Below are 6,868 nucleotides of genomic sequence, written 5' to 3' on the forward strand. Positions count from 1 at the left end.
GCCTAGAGCCAAATTAGGTTTTGAAACAAAGTGTATTAGGAGTGCAGATCGCCTCCTCTCAAATTGTTATTTTGGAGGTCATGTAATTACCCCTTTTCATTTAATAGACCTCAGTAGGTTGGGTATTTTACCCCTGTGTCTATGTCCAGTGAGGACAACTTGAAGGTGGAGTTTGGTGTGGCCTTTGAGAGGCTTAAAGTTGAGAGCGAGTGGCTCTTTTTATTCGAAAATTGAGTGTTGTATGCCTCGTGGAGGCTTTTCAGTGTAATTTGGAGCAAATGTTCCTGAACATGAATGGGGTTTTCTGCCCCTCTGGTAAAACTTATTTTGAAGTAAGGTTGGGCTGATTGCCCACGAATTGTGAAACAAGGGCGCTGAGCCCAAATCTAGTAAATATTGTACCTACATTTTGGTTGACTTGCTACTCTGTACCTGCCATGTTTGTTATTTCTTTATCTTGAAAAGAAAATATAACCTTTTTAAATTTTACATTAACTTTGATTCCGTAGTTTGAGACCCGTTCACGCCCGCACCTTCTTTCACCTCTACCTACCACTAAAACACGGTAACAATTATTATTATTATTATTGTTTGGACAAATTGTATTTCGTGTGTGCGAATACAATGCAGTAGACGCAATGTATATATCATTATTACAGTAAACTAAGTGTTCAGTTATGTATAAGGTTATGTATGAAGTTCTGTTTTATGGTGAATCATAATATATGATATCATCGATTCACCAAGGGGGCGTTATGTGATAGTACATATATCACACCCCCGAATTATATGTAGAAGGTAGAGATATTATTGTCAGTATTCGATTTATTATTATTATTATTATTATTATTATCGGTATTTCATTTGTATGTTTTGTCATTTATATTTATAAGCTGGAAGATATCCACATATGTAGGTATGAGTAATTTGTTTTGCATGAGTGGGAACACATTGCTTTAATAACTCTGGTAATTCGAATGAGTCATATGGCTACCCCAGTGTCTGTTGTGATGTACTTGTGTCGGGAAATTCATGAGTCATGTATATATCCCGGCCTGATGAGATGAGCTTGTTGTTGTACCAGGGAAATTTGATGATTCATGTAAAACTCCCCAGAGTTTGTTATTGTCTTGGGAGGAAGAAGTAGTTCAGGGCTTGGTCTTGACAAGAGGTTCACTCATGATTGGTGGGCAAGCACCAATCAAGACGTCTCATCTGAGAGGAGGGGGATGTTGATGTCTATAAAGGTTGATCATACGGCGGCAACCAGGGGACATTGTATGGAACATTGTAAGGGTGATTGTAGAGGTGATTGTAAAGGAACGAGAAGGAAGATAACTACAACTACAACTGAGGCACTGTACGGGAAGGAAGTGGTGCTGATACACGGTACTGGAGTGACACGGCTGCAATGGACTGGACTTCAAACGTTCGTGGAGCGTAGTCTTGTTATGTTTGTGGAAAGTGGCTGATTGTGGAGAGTGTTTGCGCATTAAGTATTGTAGCACTTGTGGCGGCCTAGCATTATATGTTGGTGAAAGCTATCTCAGACTTTCCATAATTTATGTTGAGGATCGACAGACGTGTGTATATATCTTTACAAGTGTTAAAATATGTGAACACAGTAGTACAAGGTACAGTATCTGTGTGATGTGATAACTGCCGATTATGAGAATCGGTAAGTCGAATTAATATAGAGACAGTGAAGGGTATTTATCTTCATACATGTACATTGTTCATCGGACCATCTACAAATGGTAGCTTAGTTCTCGCTTTCGTTTTCCCACGATTTTCATTATTATTGTTGTTGTTGTAAATATCGAGTCTTCCAGCAATATTTTATGTGTGTATTATATGTATAATGTTGTATGTTGATGAGGTGCTCATGCACGGAATTTGTTCAGAATATAGTTAGCTATTTTAGAATCAGTGTTATTGATGAACCTAGGTGCAGTTCCTACCTAATTAGTCGTTTTCAGGAGGTTAGGTAAGGCCAGCAGCAGATGTACCAGTACGCAGCATTATGTACACGCCCTGGGATATACAGTTTATCATGCTCTTATCTAAATTCGAGGGATCCATTCTGGTGAACTCTGGCGCCCATACTACGGACATTTCGGTTAATTATGATTATTAATTTTATTAAGTTTTTGAGTAATTTTATTTATATATTTTATTCATGATTTTATTTATTTATTATTATCATCAAATAATTGTTACACCGTATCGACTATATCATCCAATTAATTGAAGGAACAAGAATCCACCTGATCGATACTTTCACTTTTATTTAGCCTTAGGCAAATTCAATAGACATTAGATTAAAAGTTCAGAACATGTTTCGAATGCATTGCATTCATCATCAGCTGCTTACATTTGGCAAAAGTAAAAATTAGCTAAGAACAGTCTCACAATTTTCTTAAAACCTTAAAAACAAGTGTTAGTATTGCATGTGTGAATGGATGTGGTAGGGGGGGGGGGTGGGTTAGAGGGGGGATTGTTAGTTAAACTATGACTTATTATTAAAAATCTTGATGTTAAAACCACTGATGGACTAAAATATAGTTCACTATAAGTCTTGTGAATTTTCCATAAGTTCGTTGATTGCTGAAGAACTTATAGTGAACTATATTTTAGTCCATCAGTGTTTTTAACATCAAGATTTTTAATAATAATAAGTCATAGTTTAACTAACAATCGCCTTCAATGCATCCCCCCCTCTACCCCCCTCCCCCACATCCATTCACACATGCAATACTAACACTTGTTTTTAAGGTTTTAAGAAGATTGTGAGACTGTTCTTAGCTAATTTTTACTTTTGCCAAATGTAAGCAGCTGATGATGAATGCAATGCATTCGAAACATGTTCTGAACTTTTAATCTAATGTCTATTGAATTTGCCTAAGGCTAAATAAAAGTGAAAGTATCGATCAGGTGGATTCTTGTTCCTTCAATTAATTGGATACTTGAATCAGCAAGATGATTTAACACCTGTTTAAAACACAGATAGCCCAGAACTGTTTGGGAGAGCGAAAAATCAGGTATTGATACATCAAGATACATCGTCCAGCCACACTTCTTGATCGACTCGTTTGTTCTCAGAGAGAATGGAGATGGAAACTGAAATCCGATCAATTTCTTTTACTGACATTCCGGTGAAGGCACCCGGTGGGTCACCCACGGACTTCTGTGCATTTGGACTCCTATAAAGAGCCTAAGGAAATAGACGTCCACGCACTATCAGTGGAAATCCTTTCAGGTGGAGTGGGATAAGATAGATATGCTAGCTCTGCGAAAAATTCTGCTGCAATGGAAATTACGTTGTTGGGCTATATCTAGAAATTCTGGCTTTCCAAATGAGCATAATCGTTTGTGGAGACATGGCTTCAAACATCCTCCCCATAGATCCCGAACGACCTTCTGTACTGTCTGCTCCGTGTGCACACCCAAAGATTTTAAGCACGCGACGCCGCTGCTTACATGGTTGGTGGGCAATATTGTCATTCTCACTATTGAGGTATTCTCTCCAGTGCTAACTTCTTTACTGTTGTGTACGGTCGTCCATTCTTGATGTCCGTCATAAATTATTTTCCTGGTCTTCCTCTTCTCCTTTTGGCCTCCGTACTTCACTCCATCAGATTGGGGCACTAAGTTGAATGTCTTAGCAGGTGACCTATGCATCTGTTCCTAATATTTTTATCAGCTGATACATTTCATTCGAACTTTTCAGCACTTCATCATTGCTTAACCTACTGGCCCAGAGTATTTTTAGCATGCCGCGCCAACACCACATTTCGAAATCCCAGATTCGAACTCCACTGTCACCAGTCCTGAAGGTCGTCTTCCGTGGTTTTCCCTTTTCACACCAGGCAAATGCTGGGGATGTACCTTAATCAAAGCCACGGCCGCTTCCTTCACACTCCTAGCCCTTTCCTATCCCATCGTCCCCATAAGACCTATCTGTGTCGGTGCGATGTGACGCAACTTGAAACAAATATGTACATATTGTGAATTATGTCGTTCTCTCTCATTCTATTTCTGTATTCTGTTTTCTATAAATCTTCCAATATTCCCATGATGTCCAGAGACCATTATTTGAGTTGTCGAGTCGAGTCCGACTGCTTTGAGAGATTGGTGAATTTCATGGATGCAATGCTGTCTTCTTTTCAAGATCTCTAATTAGTAGTTCTCGTAAAAGCCGATTTCCTCGCAGTCGCAAGATGTGCAAGAGATACGAGATTATTTTCTTCTTCATTGTGCTTGGATCAATCTCTCGATAGACAGTTTCATTCGGAAGGATTATCCAGACTCCCTCGACCTGGTATTTTTTATTTATACAAGTTCTGTTGGTTCTTATTTCAGTTTTCAAGAGCTGATCAGTTATTTTTTCGTTTTTAATTTGGAGCAGGGTTTCACAATCATAAGTGGCTTCCGCGAGAGTTATGGTTTTATAGTGCTGTATCTTGGTGTTTGACAGGCATTTCGTATTATACGTTGACCAAGTTAGAAATAGAGCTTTTTTCATTTTGTTAGTTCTATTTATCCATGTTTCTTTCTCGTTTAATTTGTGTGGTGGTTTCTCCAAATTTAAATTGTAGAACTATGTTAATTTTTTGATCATTTGGGCTTATACCGTGTCAAAAAAATAAGGTGAAATTCTTTACGCTTCGCAGAGAACGTTGCTCTGCGTCATCAGAAGAGCAAGGCTTCTCCAATAATGACTTTATTTAGGCTCAGGGGTTTCATGGGTTTCTCAGATTATTTTTTTTTATCCTATTTTAGGTCGATTTTTTGTAGATTGGTGATCTGAGCATGAACTACTTCTAAGTCAAGGGCTAAGAGAGCTAAATCATCTGCAAATTCTAGGCAGTTTCTTTTTTATTGTAGGTTTTGCTTCAATTTTGATTCTAGGTAGGTTTTCCTTTTGCCAAAATTTCATGACGTAATCGAGAGCCATGTTGAAAAGCAGTGGAGATAATAATCCATCAGCTCGTCAGAGGCCAGTTTTTATTGCAAAATATTTTGACGTTTCTCCCCTGAAGGTTACCTTGGAATTTGTGTCAGTTAAAGTTAGTTTGGTGATTTTTATTAATTTGGGACTGTATTTGAAAGGTACTTTCAGATGTTCTTTAACAATTTAAATTATGAACCGTCAATAACCACATACATTTATATAATTCTTCTTCTCAATTCTCAAACCTAAGACTGGTTGGCAGCAATTCGTCTTCTCCACTCTTCTCTGCAATCCGCTAATCTCTTCATTTCCACATGTGAGCCTGCTCCTACGTCATCTCTGATCTGTCTTGCATATTGCAGTCTAGGTCTTCCTCTTCCTCTTTACCTTGAATCATTCCTTCCATGAAACCATTGTCCCTATAGAGATGGCCAATTAATTGGTCTCTTCTCTTTCTTATTGTTGCTAAAAAAGGACCTTTTTTTCACCTATTCGTCTAAGAACTTATTCATTGCTGAGTTTTGCTGTCCATGAGATCTTTTCCATCCTCCTCCAGCACCACATCTCAAATGCTTCCAGACGTTTCTTATCACCTGCACTAATAGTCCACGTTTCTGAACCATACACGGCCACACTCCAGACAAAGCACTTAATAAATCTCTTCTTGGTCTCGACATTTAAATTCCTTGATGTAAGTAGTATCCTTTTCTTGTAAAAAGCAATCTTTCCTTGGGAAATTCTGCTCTTTATGTCGACAGAACTTTTGCCATCTGGAGTGATTTTACTTCCTAAGTAGGTAAATACATTTACTTGCCTTAGTTGTATATCATTAATTCTGATGTCGACTGCAATATGCTGGCGGTTGCATACCATAATTTCGGTCTTTTTTTTTATTAATTTTCATGTTATATTTATCTCTCAATATCTTATTCATTCTTATTAATGCACTTTGTAGCTTCTCTTCGTTCTCCTCTATGACAACTATGTCATCAGCAGATCTTATCATTTTGATTTCTACTCCATTTATCTTTATCCTCAACTATAATTTTTTAATGCTTCGCTCCAGTTCGAAAGTCTAAGGTGTAAAATAAAAGACTTCGTCCACTGGAGCGAAAGGGAATTGAGCCAACGGCACGTGGTGTTCCCAAGCAGTCATTCATCCAGGTACTGACCACGCCCAATGTTGCTTAACTGGGGTGATCGGACGAGAACCGGTGTATTCAACATGGTATGGCCATTTGTAGTTGCAACCTAAAATCATCCGAAGATTTGGGATGAAGACCCTCAAGAAAAATTGAGCAGATGGTATTATAGAAGTTCCTCGTAGGTACTGAATTTTTCTCAGATACAGCTGAAGCTATAGGCCTAGATGTTGTTTTGGATATTCACAGGGTTTGTATCTACATGGGGGTAAATTATATTCTGAATTCAAATTAAGTTTGATTAAATATTTAATGCGAAGAACATACGATATCTACGCTCATTGTTTATTTTGAGCGATTATACATTTTGAATTTGACATTTCTGTATCCTGAACATTTTTGCTTGTGACCTTATCTGATTCGGCTTCTTAGTTGTGGAGTGTTTAAAGTAGACTTTCTATACATTGGACTTTGTGCTGTGAACCGTTTGAACTGGAATGTTGCAATTGTATTGTTGATACGTTTTAGCGGCTTAGGTCACTGGATGCCATTAGTTTGTTTACTTCTGACGCAGTGATAACAGGGCAGACGGGTTAGTTGTTATACAGTTGCATCTGCATTGAGAGTGACTGGATGGGTGTCCAAATTTCTAGAAAATAGAACTCGGTGAATTTGAGTAGTTATCTGATCATGTAGTGTTTAAGAATGGGGTTCCTCACGGCAACGTTATTTGACCTTTATTATTTCCTGTATGTATGTATGTTCAGGCTTC

The 6,868-nt window shown here is 38.1% G+C and overlaps 1 pseudogene; it reads right to left on the minus strand.

Annotated features, from left to right (window-relative positions):
• Positions 1-6,077: 6,077 nt before the first annotated feature.
• On the minus strand, positions 6,078-6,196 carry LOC136884587 (5S ribosomal RNA; annotated as a pseudogene).
• Between the last annotated feature and the right edge of the window lie 672 nt (positions 6,197-6,868).

The sequence above is a fragment of the Anabrus simplex genome, chromosome 12 (genome assembly GCF_040414725.1).
Source record: "Anabrus simplex isolate iqAnaSimp1 chromosome 12, ASM4041472v1, whole genome shotgun sequence".
Classification (NCBI taxonomy): Eukaryota; Metazoa; Arthropoda; class Insecta; order Orthoptera; family Tettigoniidae; genus Anabrus; species Anabrus simplex.